The 14,642-nt window shown below is 36.1% G+C and overlaps 1 long non-coding RNA gene across 5 annotated transcripts in view; it reads left to right on the top strand.

The window, feature by feature from the left end:
- Positions 1 to 14,642, top strand: part of LOC125961833 (uncharacterized) — a 155,390-nt gene that overhangs the window by 130,359 nt on the left and 10,389 nt on the right. For 3 of the 5 annotated variants that reach the window (XR_007472898.1, XR_007472894.1, XR_007472897.1), the window contains one exon: positions 5,465 to 5,831. This is a non-coding gene — a long non-coding RNA (uncharacterized LOC125961833). Of the gene's footprint in view, positions 1 to 5,464; positions 5,938 to 14,642 lie in introns of those variants that run through there. The other 2 variants (XR_007472895.1, XR_007472896.1) reach the window with 1 other exon arrangement.

Genomic DNA, 14,642 nt, shown 5'->3' with positions numbered 1-14,642 from the left:
AAGAAGATTTAATTCTGTAACACCTATAGGACTTGTATGAAAATCATTATCCCCCAGCTTCTTGCTGGGAAGATTTGGAGAAAAGACTTTTTGACTGTGATATTTTCTATTCTCCTGTTATTCTCAGGGTTGATAATTCTAAATAGAGGAGAGTGCTCCTTCTACCAACGACAAAACTGTGACAAAGGTGACGTGCCACCTGGTCTACATAGAGGTACACGGAGTTGCCACTCACCTGTTCTTCCTCCATCCCTGTTATGCCCTTTCTCAGCCCTGCTCCCTAAGCAGAATTGTCTCTGAAACATAAATTCATTCATCCTTCCAGGGACTAAAGGTCACTTCTCCTCTGGGCTTTTGAGATTTTAAGAAATGCACTTAGCCTATTTGGCTTAAACTAAAACCTCAAAGTGACTTTCAGAAATAAAGGGAGTGTCCAAGTGAGTGTGTATATGTGTGTGTGTGTGTGTTTGTGTGTGTGTGTATGTGTGTATGTATGTATGCATGTGTTATTTTGGGCACATTGGAAAGTTCTCTTGAGATGTAACACGCAGTATGGAGATTACACACTATTCTGTCTCTTTAGGAGGATAGTCCTATCTTTGCGAGGTCCTCAGAGATCAAAACTGTTTCACATTCACACTATATTTTGCATCCACATCATTAGAAAACCATAACACAAATAAATCTTTAACTATTCGTAAGTGTTCTTCAAGATTTCCTTATACTAATTAAGATCTCACAGTTGTTCCGACAGTTACTCTTTTCCAGGGCAACTTGTATATTTCACGTGCTCAGTATTGATTTTTCTTTTTTTTTTTTTTTTTTTGTGGTACACGGGCCTCTCACTGTTGTGGCGTCTCCCGTTGCGGAGCACAGGCTCTGGACGCGCAGGCTCAGCGGCCATGGCTCACGGGCCCAGCCGCTCCGCAGCATGTGGGGTCTTCACGGACCGGGGCACAAACCCGTGTCCCCTGCATAGACAGGCAGACTCTCAACCACTGCGCCACCAGGGAAGCCCCTGATTTTTCTTTTTTTATTAGATACGTGATGTGACTGCATGTTATGCTACATTTGGCTGATATCATCCCAAGATGTGTTCATGGGGTCCACCCTCCTGATTGCATAAGGAAACCAAAATTCAGTGATAAATCAGCTTTGATAATAAAGAACACAAAGAAAAATGATAAATACAAGTATTATTGGCTTTAGTAGTTGGTCTAATATTGGGAGCTGATCATGTCATAATAAAAATAGAAGTTAAGAATCATTAACTGTTGCAGTAACCGGGGTACCTAAAACCCCTCTATAAGGGGAAACTGCTCTATAAGATGCTCTATAAGCAGCTGCTTTATAAGATGGAAACAGACATTCAGAATCCACAGTATATTCCTTGTCTTCAGGTGCATCCTTATCTAAAAAAGAATCCCTAAAGATTAAGAAGGACAAATTCTATATTTGATTTCGAAGCCTGTTTTGAGATGTGTGCATTAATGGCTCCTTTTGAAATAAGATCATCTACTCCCTCCCCTCCATTGCTTCTTTTAATCTTTCAAGCTCTTACCATATACTATTTTAACCAGTGGGTGAATGTAGAGGTATAGGAAATATGCATATGATATTACCTTCATAAATTCACCAATCTTGTGCAAAATAGGGTGCATAAGCAAATAATTTTATTACAAAGTGACAATTTCTTCCAGAGGAGTAGTAAAAGGTCCTCTGAAAGCATGAAAAGGAAGATATTCTATGATATTTCAGTTGATTTTTGAAGGATCAGTAAGAATTTTTACAAGCAGAGGTAGAGATAGGACAAGTCAGGCAAATCACGTAGATATCACGTTTCAAAAGCTGTAAGAACTTCATGTGGCTGGAGAATAAAGGTGAATAACAAGGGGCAGAAAAAAAGTGGTTAAAGGTAACCATGATGAGATAGGTAAGAGTCTAGATTGAACAAACCATGTCTGTGTACAAAAGTAGTTTGGACCTCACCTTACATACAAGAAAGGGTTTTAAAACATATTTGTCATATTTGTGTCTCGTGGATGTGCGTAGATGGGTAGAGGATTAGATGGGAAGAGAGGAATAGAACAATCAGTTTTGATTGAGTTGAGAACCTTACTCCTGTTTTCATGTGTGAGACTCAGCCTTGAAAGAAACTAAGTAGCAGACTGTCAGATTTGTATTGATCAAATGTGAAAGCATGCGAGATCTGCATACCCTTTGGAGGGCTGGCTGACACTGTGTCTGCCTTGCACATGGTAGAGAGTGTACAGCCAAAATATTGAGTGATTCTCATTCCTTGTGGTTCATTAAGATAAGACAAAAAGGGGTGAGACTCACATTTTCAGCTCCACATCTCTAATAGAGAAATGTCAATGGCTGGTGGCAAATTGGAATGACAAAAGATTACCCCTTTTTTTTGTATTTCCAATGGAGATGCAGCATATGATAAAAGTGTGTGTATAATCTAGTGTCAAAATCCAGAAAAATAATTCCAGACCCAGTTTAGTGATATTGTCTACAATTCTCTATGTTAGTCTGACATAAAGATTCTTTCTAGTGTCAGGGGGAGTGTCTCATGAAAAATTATAATACGTGTAATATAGAATCATCTAAAAGAAGAGGCACACTACTTCGCTGATTATTTGAAGGGATGTTTCATAAATAGACAATTTAATAGGAATGAACAAAACTCCAGTGGCTATTTGAATTATAATATTTTCTTTTAGGGTGGAAATAGTTTAGTACGGTATGTGGCTGGCCAAGACATTGCACCTGAACTGAGTGTGTAAGCCTCTAAGTCAACTAATTCCAAAAAGGAAAAGCAGCAATATATTATTCATTCATTCATTCACTTATTTTCTACTTCCTCAGAATTGCCATTTTAAATAGCTTTACAAAGCACTGTGGATACAAAGTTAATAAAAATAATGACTCCACTCTTGAGGAATTTTCAGACTAGCAGAGATAAAACATAGACATGCAAACAATAGACTGTAACACAATGCAGCAAGTACAATGGAAAGATGGAAACAATTCTGTCTAGGATCCTCCAGGAAGGGTTCACAGAAGTGATATCAGAATTCTGTCTTGAAGTGTGGATGGCAGTGAGCCAGGTTTAAAGGGGAAAGTCATGCTAACAAAGAAATTACAGCTAAAAAATGTAACTAAGAAACATATTTTTAAAATCTTAAGGTATAATAGAATGACACTTTCAAAAACAACGATAAACAGTAGGTAACGGATACATCTGAAATCAGTAAGCAGCTTGGAGCTCTGTCTTTTCAGGCCATGCTGGATAGTCTACTGCATTTTGCCAAAATCAATAAGAAAGTAAAATCTTTCATTTCATTCAGTGGTAAAATTTCTCCTCCTTAATGCCATGATTTTCTTCCATCATACACTCATTTTTAATAGCAGCATCAATAGAAACACTGTTTTGGATATAATTATATAAAAACACAATATTGAGAGCCTGCCAATTATATATTTAAAATTTTAGTTTAATGGAAAATAATTACTGGACTTCGAATTTCATCTCTTGAATTAGATTCTTAATGTTGTTTCTTAACAAGCATACAAATTCAAGCAACCTATTTACTGTGTTCTTAGAACCTTAATTTAGTAATGTTTAGAAAGGAGGTAATTTCCCTGAAATGGAAGAGACAAATGCTCACTGGATCATGCTTTACATTGAAAATGTAAAATGCTATAAATGTGAATGTGGCATTATTATAATAATGATTATCTGTGATATCAATGCTTGTCTATTGAGGTAGAAGTAGAATGAATGTCCTGTTAATGAGAAATATATTCTGCTTAGCTTTGCCTTTTGGAAGAGAATGGGGGACTCTTAAGCAAAACTATCTATTTTCTTATCTTAGGCCTACTAATTACTAGTCATGTGACAATCAGCTTACCTTTCTGAATCTCAGTGTTTCTCATATGTAAATTGTCAGCGGAAATAGCTAACACCTATACATGTAATATCTTTGCATTTACAATATGATTTTGCATATAATAGTTGGGTAATTTACAACAAGCATATTAAGTTAGCAATTGTATAATCCCCATGTTTCTGTATTAAAAACTGAACCTCAAAAAAAGTGTATCACTTGTTGGAAGCCACAGTTTAACAGCTCAGGGAGAAGAATTTTTACTTCTCTCATTTGTTCTTATATCTTAGGTTCTTTTTTTTTTAACATCTTTATTGGAGTATAATTGCTTTACAATGGTGTGTTAGTTTCTGCTGTATAACAAAGTGGATCAGCTATACATATACATATATCCCCATATATGGGGGATCTTGCCTCTCCCTCCCACCCTCCCTATCCCACCCTCTAGGTGGTCACAAAGCACCGAGCTGATCTTCCTGTGCTATGCGGCTGCTTCCCACTAGCTATCTATTTTACATTTGGTGGTGTATATATGTTCATGCCACTCTCTTAGGTTCTTTTTAAATACCATGTAGTTGCCTTACTGAATTCTAGTTGCACTACATTTCTTCAGGGCTGTGAGGAGGACCAAATGAAATAATATATTGAGTCTAATTAAATTAATGCCTATGCATAAGGCACTGTTACTGTTTTCACATTAGAAAATGATATACTTGTGCTTATTTCCATGTATATATGAGACTTTTCATATTCACTTTAAATTATATGGTTAATATTTTATTCCCCCAAATTATAATATAAAATAAATGTTATTCTGGAATTTTTATGCTGATGATTTTTTGTAAGTATAGAAGATTTTAATTCTATTCCAGATACATAAGATAAGGCAGCAATGCCTTGCTAGTTTGAGTGTTTTAGGAAAGAAAAAGCCCATTCAAACCACAGTTCCTCCTAGTTCACACACTTAGGCTCTGTTTGCTTAGGTTTCATTATAAGCTATGGCATCCTCAAAGAATTAGCTGGGCGCAAGGAAGAAATCTTCATTCCCTGAGAATAATCAACTGAATCACCCTGGGATAGGAAAACAGGAGTGAAACAAGGATTTGAGTACTTTCAAGCCCAGTATTAGATTTGAGGACCCTTGTCTGCCTACACTAAGGGATTTTAAACAAAAATGTATCCATTTACCTTAAGAAGTACAAAGTTTATTTAAGAGCCCCTGATTTCTTTAGAATACGATATGAGTCTCGGCATTGAACAGAAACGTGATTTTGCAACATGTGTCCATATGTGGTTCACATACTCCACATGTGTTCTGTCAGTGGGTCCTGTGACCTCGCTGTGGATCACATGTGTTTTACATATGCTTTGTATGGTTCACATCTGTTTTAAACATTTTTTTTTCCTGACAGTAGACACTCTTGTTATATTACCATTTGCTATAATAATTAAATTCAAGGAACTGAACTTGAGAGCGTTTGTGGGGGAGGGCATTTGTTAGTTTTGATTTATATTTGGTGCTGTATTCAGTGATACCCATTATAACTGCTTATCGTATCTCTTCGTAGGCATACTGTTGCTGCGTTTAACCTCACTGAAGCCAGACTAATCCAGAGATGTTCTTAGCTTCCTGTGACTCATATGAAGGTTATCATTTTAGAAGAGACCTTGAAAACATACTCTGGATTTAGGGGGGAAAAAAAACTCTGACATTTCCAAGAGGAAAAGCTTTTTTTAAGTTTTATATTGTAGATGCAGAGCTTAAAGCATTTAAACACATACAGCAAGCAATATAATATGAATCATGTAACAAAAGTTAAATTTAAGTGAAAACCTTGTGTGGTATGTTGCAGTCACAAAAGAAGATACAAAATTAATGTGGACACCTGCTTGTTTTACTTGTATCAGGAGAAAATAAAATTAATTGTCATTTAATGAATTGCTTTCTGTTGTAGCACACTTAATTATCTCTTCCTGTAACCCCAAGAAGTATCTTTTCAAACTCACAGCTGTATCTGAATAGGGGCTACCAACTAAAGAGGTAAGCAATACTTTTTAATAATTACAGTGTATTTGTTTTCATCTGTCTTTACGGAACATTGTAAAATTAGACACCTGCCCCTTGAATAAAGCAATACCGAGCTTAATGAAGTCTGAGAAGCAGTGACTCTATTTTGTATCTTTTCTTGATGTGTGGATGTAATGCTCATTAGTGTTAATAGTTCTTGGAAATAAATGAAGAATATTGGATTGAGGCTACCTTCTCCAAACACTAAGTAGGAACCTGTTGCCCCCCAGCCAACAAGGTACCTAATGCTCAGTTGGCCAAATGTTAAAAGAGATTTGGTGCTGTAGGCAATTAAATCCATAGTCTGCCCCTGTGGACCAGGCAGCCATAAATAAGCATTTTAAAAGAATCTCAGCCTTTAATGAAGAACAGGGGAATTTTGATCAGTAATCAGAAACAGGTTTGGAGGTACAGGGACAGTGGCATGCGTATTTTGATTTGGTGCATAGAACATGCCTTGTTTTAGAAACATTCCAAAGAATGGATCCCAGTGTACTAGTAAATGTTCAGTGGGTTTTGAAAAGTTGAAGAATTTAGAGTCAGCCATCTAGAGTAGAAAGAGGAATCCTTAATTAAAAATAAATGGTATAGAATGAAATGAGACAAAGAACAGGTACACCAGAAAAAAGGAAAATGTATGAAATACGAAGTGTAGCAATTCTAATGCTTGCAGGTGCTGCATATGAATGTGTGTATATATTTAGAAAGAACTTTTAAATAAAAACGAAAACATGCTTTTATCTTATAGTTTGTAATAACAAGCACATTAATGCAGTGTATGAAATCAACCCAGCTAATGAGGCATCAGAATTCTCAGGAGGAAACACAGTTCCATTCCCATATAGTTAAATGTACTTAAAACATACTAGAAAAACATTAAAAGCAAAGGTAGGTCAGAGGAAAAAAGTAAGAACTGGTAATGGAAGAAACACATTTAGACGGACAAAATGTATGTAGTTTAAAATACTTCATCTTGTAGTGTGTAGTTTAAAATACTTCATTCATACTTCACTTACTATTCTAACTAAACTGAATAGTCAAAACTTGTCATTTTTTTCCTTCTGCTTGGAGTCAGTAATCACTCCATACATCTTATTGTGTTTGAGATTGAAATTCAATGAGCTGTGGATTCAGAGATACAATGTAAGGCAAACAATGTCTAAATGTGGAGAGGTGGTGGAAAGTGGTACCAAGAATTGGTAAGGCTGTCCCTTTGCTTCACACCATGCAGCTGCCCATCATACTTTCAGAGATGATCTCTTATAACTCTATTGATGCCTTGTTGGATGGGGTGGACATAAAGGTATTTCTGTTATTTATCATCATGCTAACTTGTACGAGACAAATGACCAGCAGTATGTTGTCAATGTATGAAAGTCATGGGCACATCCAAAACATCATGACAATGATGAGTCTACCCCTTGGATCTTATTCCCAGAGTAACCAAATCTTGACAGTGTACCTCACTGCTTCCTTGATACTCCCACTAAGTATCTAATAGTCATCTCACATTTAAACAAATTCACAGTGAGATTTCTGATTCTCTCTGATTCCCCAAACCCCACCCATCCCACAATTTTGCCAGCTCATTAAAGTCAACTCCATCCTCCCTTATACTCATACCAAAAACACTGCAGTTGTCCATAACCTCCTTGTTTCTCTCAAACCCATATCCAGTCTATGAACAAACACCCTTGTTTCTGTCCCTAAGGACTGTATACTCAGAATACAAATTCTTTTACCATCTTAATCATTGCTATCCTCATCCAAGATATTATCATTTCTTGCCTGGATTATTGCAACAGCCTTCTAATTGCATTGGCTCTTGCCCTCTTTCAATCTATTTGCAACACATCAAAGACACTTTTTGTAAACCATGTTTGATGATATTTCTCTACTCCAGTTCTTCAATGCTCTCAATGCGCTGAGAGTAAAAGCCACATTTCTTACAAAAGCCTGCATGATCCCATGTCTTGGAGCTTCACAATCATTCTTCTTTCCTCATTTTGCTCTAGACATACTGGCTTCTGCAATGCCCTACACACCAAGCATGACTTTGCTACAGGGTATTTGCACTTACTGTTATTTTTCCTTCAAACACTCAGGGCTCAAATACGCCCATGGATTATTCACTCTCTTCCTGTAGGTCTCTTCTCAAATGTTAACTCATTGGAAAACTGACACTCCCTAACTTTTGCAGTTTTTCTTTGTAGCATGTAACTTCACCTGATACAGCATTCATACATCCACAGTACCTACCATAGTTTCAGGCACATAGTATTTATTCAGTAAACTTTTATCAAATGAGTTAATTCCCTCATCACAAGTGGAGAAAAATAAAGCCCTGGAAATCTTATCAAGTCTCAGCTTGTCACAGAAAACTACAGACTAAAGAGGTAGAAAGTAGTGTCCATACAACACAACATCAAAGAGAAGAGCTTTAGCTATTTGTTCTCAGGACTGTCCAGAGGCTGTTGAAGGACACTCAGTGGAAAAACAGACATCAGACATTCTTCACACGCTTCCTCTGTGCTAGTGATTTTTTTTCCTGAACACATAGAAGATTCAAACTTTATGAGGTAAAGACTACCGTCATCTCCTTTTCAATAGTGACCAAGGACTTCCAAGGTACAGAAATATTAAATAACTTGTCCAAGGCACTTGGTCAGAAAGTGTCAGAGTTGGCATTGAAACTAAGGCAAGCAGGCTTAGGACCTTCTCTCTTAAATACTGTGATATATTTCATTGAACACTTTTGTGGTCAAGAGGACTCACACATTTCTCACTTCTGACTTAATAGAATTTCTGGACTTTCAAATCTAAGTAATTCGGAAATTATTGTGACTCTGCCCGCTAGGCCCTGGCACCACCCAGGATTCTGTAACGCTGTAAAACTCACAATATGTGATGGGACAGACACCTCTATATCTTTTTTTCTTATTGAAGTACATTTGATTTACAATGTTGTGTTAGTTTCAGGTGTATAGCAAAGTGATTCAGTTATACATATATCTATATCTATATCTATCTATATATATATATTTTAGATTCTTTTCCCTTATAGGTTATTACAAAATATTGAGTAGAGTTTCCTGTGTTATACAGTAGATCCTTTTTGGTAATCTATTTTACATATAGTAGTGTGTATATATTAATCCCAAACTCCTAATTTATCTCTCCTCCCAATGCTAAATAGATCAAGTCATGGACAGTCAACTTTAAAAAGATATTATTCTCAATAGGATGATTATACCCTTAGGCTATGAGCTTAAATGTCTTTGCGTAATCCATTTGTTGTAGAGTAAGACCAGGCCCATTTGTAAAGTTTTGACTTTAACCACTTTCAAATTAGAACTATTGCATTTCGAGAAATTCTGTGATTTACATCTTATACATTTTATAAGCCCAATAGAATATCCCATAGAATTAAGACACTTAATATTTATATGAGTGGTATAGATTTTTTACTCCTGTAGTATTCAATATGCTGTAATATTAGTTTGTATTCACAGGTATATGTCGGTGTGGACAAATACCACAGATGCACGCTCACACACACACACACACAGTAGACACACATGGTTGCATTTCTCCTTGGAAATATCTGACAATGCATACAAGGTTAGATAATGTGTTTGCCATTGGAGTTTGGCCTTTGTGCTTGAAAATATATTTATTAGCTATGAGAAAAATTCCTGAATTCAACTTAAGAAAAGAAAAATCTCTTTAATTTTAGTTTATTCTCCCTTACTCTTAAAGATAGAAGACAAATGAAAGTTTATAGCATGATTTTCCCTATGACTAAACTGAGGTACAGAAAATTTCAATGGCTGTGCAAAAGGTATACTGTTACTAAGCAGCAAAGAAAGAACTTGATAGTTGGCGTGTTGCTTCCCAGTCTATTGCTTTGTGAACGTGCAGATCAAGAGAGCAGAGACAAGTATTTATCTTAAATAACCAAGCCGCAGGCTTCTTAGAAACAGATAAAGGTTCTTTATGGCTCCCAGGGGTCCTTTGTGTCACTATTATTGTGTCACATTATTTCTGACCCTTCTTTAATTTACTCGCTTAATTTTTTGTATCTCTTTTTATATAAAATGAAACACTGACATTTCAAAAAATGATTGTATCAAATGATAGTATGTTTTGAATATAAATGTATATGTACAGACAGATAAATAGATAGACAAATAGATCTCATTATTTCTACTACATTGATAGACATTTAATATTCAAACTCAGAATCGACGTATCTGGGGAGAGGTGAGTCCAGGGGTAAACAGATGAAAATAAGCAGCCCTTTCCTTTTCACATCAAAAGTAGAAAAATCCAGTCTTTTCTCCTAATTTTTTTCTTGTTCTTTTGACAGCAGTCCATTTCCCATTATTTCAGGGCTGGTTGTTATACTAGTCTTTATTTTTTATATTCATAAACTCAGCTTTTATACTTTTCTCATAGAAAACACTTCACTCTGCTTCTTTTGTGGATTAACATTTAAAACAAAAGATGAACAAAGTAGGAAGTAGGCTCGTTTATACGCGATCCGTCCCAGTGTATTGGTGAGTATTCTAAGCTCTGAAGAGCTTTTAAGAAATATAAGCTCTTAATGCTAAGATCGCTATTGTGTTAACAAATACTTTTCTATAAACTCAAACTCCCCAGCTGTATGAAACATCACTTTATTTATTTTTTGGTTTTAAAAAAATTTATTGCAGTCAAGACATCTATCTTTTAAGATGATGCATTTTGAATACATAGTTGGGTTAAGCCTTATTACTTTGGTCTAATAAACAGAGAGATGAAAATTGAGCTGCTGGATGAAGCCCTAAAACTCTGACATTTGTGTCACTTGCCTCAGCCACCTGGTTGCCTACAAAGAGATCCTGACCTTTGTCCCAAAGCATTGCTGTGGGGATTAAATAACGAATAGCTGCAAGTGATTTTGAAGGGCAACTTGGGATGACTTTTGGGTGTTAGTTTACCCTGGGTGCCCCAAAGAACAATCCAGTGCACTTGTACTGTGGCGTCAGACTTGACTCCTAGCAGGTAACCAATATGCTTTATTTTGATTATAGTAGGAGGCCAGGATTAATAACAATACTCACTTAAGGATGAAATTATATTCAGTCCAAATAATGGATGAACTTACAATTCTGGACTTTTCTTATTGTTCTCTTTCAAAGTAAAAAAGAGTTAGAGAAAGCCAAAAGATGTTCATTATTTTTTTTTAATTTTTATTTTACAAATGCCCAAGCAAAAGATTATTTTCTTGGGCTAGGGTTTTGTTATATTTTTTTCTTTAAAATGTGAAGAGCAAGTGCCTTATTAAATTAATTGAAAAGGCTGATGCAGTTTTTCAGTGTAGACTCCATAAGCTTTTGTCAGCAGATTGGGTATGAGTTATTGTATAGGCAAAATGATATGGACAACTAATTATTTGAATGGTAAATATCAGTCAAATAATGAAACTGCTTTAAAATATACATCTTAAAATTTAAATAAATTTATTCACACCAGTATTTTTTTTTATCTTCAATTGTAAGAGAAATTTGTTAACAGTGATTTATCCATTTTGTTGGAATATATTTGCCATACTTATTCTTGAAATAGGTTTCCATTATTCACAAGTAAAGATAATCCTGTCCATTCCCCACTGCCCATCCCCCCAGCCCAGGTTCTCATTATCTCACACCTGGGCTATTGTCTATTTCTCACCAATCTCTCCCCTTCCAATTCTTTCTAGACAACATATCCACTCTGTCTTTTATCATCCCATTTATGTGACCTCTCCCATTTTCTAGAGGATAGAGTTCAAAGCCCATATTCTTGCCGTGAAACCATTCTACATGCTCCCTTTCTTTATCCTCCTAATTTTATCTTTGCTTTTATTTTTCTACATAAAGCTTTTACTCCAGCCAAATGACTTTATTAATTAGTCCTCTTGTCCATTAATTCAATAACTATCTACTTATTATCCACTCCATGTAAGATTGTGTTTCTTGTGTCTGTGATGATTCTGAAGGATGCAAGGCAGCAGCTCTCTGACCTGCTCAGCTATGAACATGCTCTCTCCAGTCAGGAGTTATTCACCTGCTCCTTTCCTAGTTTCACTTGAAGACTTCCCTGGAACATTCTAGTCTTAATGATCAGGCCTCTTCTACATATATAAAGACTGCATCACTATATCAGTACATTTGCTCTATCAGTTAATCCACAGAAAGACAGGAGCTTATGTTTGTTTCTAGCCTATGAAGGCCCTTTACAGTATCCTTCATATAATACAATCTTAATAATTATTGATTGAGAGGAAACATAAGGAAGTAAAAGAGAATATGTTTTAAGTCGGACACAAGCGTGAATCCTGTTTGTGCTCCTGTCTAGCTGTGCTTAGGCAATTTTATTTAATCCTTCTGAGTGATTTTTCCTCATTTAGTAATGGGCATGATAACTACGCCATAGGGAGCTCTGAATGCTAAATAGTTAATCACCTTTTCTCTTGATGATGAAGAGGAACTAAAATTAGAACTTGTGAATTTATTCTTTGGATAATCATTTTTTCCAAGGAAAGATTACAAAAGAATCATAATCCATTCCTGCCACAATCAAACATGAATTGTCTTTCTGGTTTATGTATATGTTTAATATTTACATATGTGTGATTGCATTATGGCTGATTTTCTTTGAAAATCAGAAGGTCTGGTTTTAATATTTGTCCATAAATAGAAGAAACAAATTTCTACTTGCAAGTGTCATTAAGCATAGTTTTCAAGAGACTGAAGATTTGTCTGTTTTAATCATAATTGCCTAGTAACAAACTTCATAGCACAATATTAATGAGTTCAGATAATATCTAACTTTTTCAATGGCTCCATTTGTGGTGTAGACAGCTAACGTCACTCAGGAAGAAGTGGGTCTACTTATCTGGATTGTGGAGCAGCATTTCCACTGCATATGCCATAGCCCAGTCCTCCAGGTTTTAGAAACCATAGGTCCTGACACCTTGCAGCTCTCAGCAAAGGAAACTGTCACCATAGGAAATTAAAGTGCCAACCCCTCAACCAGAGAGAACCGTCATGGTGGTTAGTTCTGCAAGCCACCTAGCTATTTCCTGAGCTTTTATAAGGAATGGTACCTTGAGACCGCAAACATGGTAGACACTTAGCATCCTTCTCTAGGGCCTGAAGCATCACAGTGTCTGAGGGTTGTGCGAGCAACTTAGGGACTTGTAAAATGTTCTCAAAAATGCAGAAGATATAGATGCCTATGAGAGAAATCATTAGCAAATTCACTATTTTTCTCACCTCAGAAGGGGAACCAACTTGGACAATTATGAAAAACAAAAGAATAACATTTTAGATTTGGGTAAGATACAAATTAAGCAGTTGATCGAGTGCAATCATTATGACTATCTCTTATTTGCTTTCTTCTTTTTTGTTGTTTTTAACAAGTCTTTAAAAAAAATTGTGGCGAGATGTATATAACATAAAGTTTGCACATGGTTGTGCAAGTCACCACTATCCATCTCCAGATTTCTTTTCAGCGTCCCGTCTTGTACCCGGTCAACAATATTTCTCCCTTCTTCCCTCCTGATTCCAACCTCTGCAAACCACTCTCCTTCCTTCTGCTCTATGCATTTGACAGCTCTAGGTACCTCATGTACTGGCTTTCTTTTCTTCACCTTTCACTCCTAAACATATACATTTTTCAATGTGTTGTCTTTGGGAATGTGGACTTACTTACAAACCATTTGCTAAGAAGTGCTGCAGCGCAGTGAGAACTCCTATGCTGGTGGTTTGATCTGTGCCGGTGGTTGATCAGCCCAGCTTGCTACTGCCTCTGCGGAGGGTGGCTTGGTGGGCCGCCCTCGTGAGCGGCTCCTCAGGTTTACTTTGAGAGACTGTATGTGACCCTGCTGAGGCAACCTTTGGACCACAGATGCCCATGCAAAAACTTTTACCATTAGAGTGTAATGGAAAGCAGATTTTCACATTCAGGGAAAATGTGATTTCAGAAATATTAAAGATCTTTATGTGGAAAAGGCATCTTTTTAACTGAGTCCCCACAGGAAACACATTTCCCCTTGGGTGTTATGTAACATGAGCATGGTTCGGGCTTTGAGATAGAGTTCAGGCAATTTAATGGGGGACAAGCAACAAACTCAAGCTATCCAGACTTGAACTTGAAAGAAATACAGATGGAAAAAATATAAAATGATCAAAATTTATACAAGATTGCTCTGATCAGGAAATCAGTTCATCAAAAGCAATGGTTTGCAGAGTATTTATAAGTCCATAATTTGAAATATTCCTTTCTCCATAAGCTGCCTTTTAATACTTCATTGAATGATAAATCAAGGCAGAATACTATACGTAGTAAATTCCTACAACTGACTAATCCTTTCATAATTATTTGTGTGTATAGAGAATAATGTACTGCTCTGCAGAGAATACCAGGTTTGAATTTACTTAAATTACCTTATTAACATAAAAATTGGAAAAATATGTATTCATTTGTCTTTGGACCATCTCTTGGTGTTATTATCTCTAGCAATAATAATCATAATATTGTATACACTACTCATAATTAAATCACTTTTTTCTTTTCATTTATAAAATGCTGAAGGTTTTGCACACTCATTTCTAAATATACAGATGTCAAGGCTAAGGTACTACAAAGTC

Source organism: Orcinus orca, chromosome 17 (genome assembly GCF_937001465.1).
Source record: "Orcinus orca chromosome 17, mOrcOrc1.1, whole genome shotgun sequence".
Classification (NCBI taxonomy): domain Eukaryota; kingdom Metazoa; phylum Chordata; class Mammalia; order Artiodactyla; family Delphinidae; genus Orcinus; species Orcinus orca.
This window is presented reverse-complemented; position numbering and strand designations above follow the sequence as displayed.